Raw genomic sequence first — 1,465 nt, forward strand, 5'->3', positions numbered from 1 at the left:
ATTTATTGCCAACCACCCATGAAAGATGCTTCAAAAGATGAAAAATCCTATTTTTAGTAAACTATTCCCCTCTCCTCACCTATAAATAAGATCTCATTCTCATATTTCTAATCATCCCTCAACCCTCATCACTCATCCTTCATTCCTCATTCATTCTCTTAGCATTCTTCTTTTCTCCCCACACCTATCATCATCTTTTCATAAAGATTTTAGCATTTGAGCCTCTTAAAGAACCCTTGGTCAACCACCTTGGAGAGCCATCAACAAAGGAGCGAAGCAAAGGAATGAAGGAGCTTTCTTTTCTTTAATTTAATTAAAAGATGTTTGCTATGTGTTCTTTGTTCTTGTTTACAACAATGTTAGCTTAATTTTATTTAAGCTAGGATGATTGCTTTGATTAAATAATATTTATTAGATTCATGCTTATAATGTTTGTGCCTCAATCGATTATGTTTTCAATTAAAATCAAGTCTGTATTTCGTTCATACGTGATTGAAATGCACCTGAATTAGCTAAGTGATCCTAACCAGATGACGGCTAGTGGATGCATAATTGAAATGTGCATACTCAATTTAGATTCTAACCCGATTAAATTGCAGGTTGCATAACAACCCTAACCAGGATCTGTTATCTGTATAGTTTTTAGTTTTATGTGATTAAACCGTTTCAAACCTAACACGTCCCTGTTACCATGCACGAATACTAAGAAACCCTTAGTAAATAAGGATTAGTAAAATGCATATTTACTAAGTAAAGGATTATGAAAGGACCTAACGTGGTTTCCAAACTCATGAAAGATCGAGTTGCCATGGAATGTTTTTCCGAATATTATTAAACATGTTGATAATAAATTGAGTTTAATTAAAGTAATTGTCCTAGTTTATTTATGTTATAATTGTTGCAAATTGTGTTTAATTTTGCTAAAATCTATTTCATTCATATAGTTTGCATACTTAGGTTAATTTTCATTAGGGATCATTGCATTTAGTTTAATATATTTTAATCATCACTTCTCAAGTAAATTGTGTTTTTATTTACCAAATTGTTAATATAATTTTACAAATTAAGTGACTTAGCACAAACACAATCCCTGTGGAGACAATAACTCGATACTTACTTATTACTTGATATCGACTGTGTACACTTACACAAACCTATGTGTTACAGCCGTCACTAGATGGGGAAAGAAAATCCCAACCTTCTTGCCACCAACACAATGCTTCATGTTTTGATAGATCTACTCTTCAATGCATATATGTTTTTTTCTGTAAAATATCGTATAACAAGATAGATCTAAAAGTATTTACATTAGAAACATTTAATGCAGGTGCTACTCTAGTATAGATAAATTACATCCACTCTTAGCTATTGGAAACATGATTGCCTGATTAAAATTGGTCAGAAGTCCTGTATCTGGTTGAAGATTCCATTCACTACGAATCTCAGTTAAATATTTTATGATGCT

Source organism: Gossypium hirsutum, chromosome A13, assembly GCF_007990345.1.
Source record: "Gossypium hirsutum isolate 1008001.06 chromosome A13, Gossypium_hirsutum_v2.1, whole genome shotgun sequence".
Classification (NCBI taxonomy): Eukaryota; Viridiplantae; Streptophyta; class Magnoliopsida; order Malvales; family Malvaceae; genus Gossypium; species Gossypium hirsutum.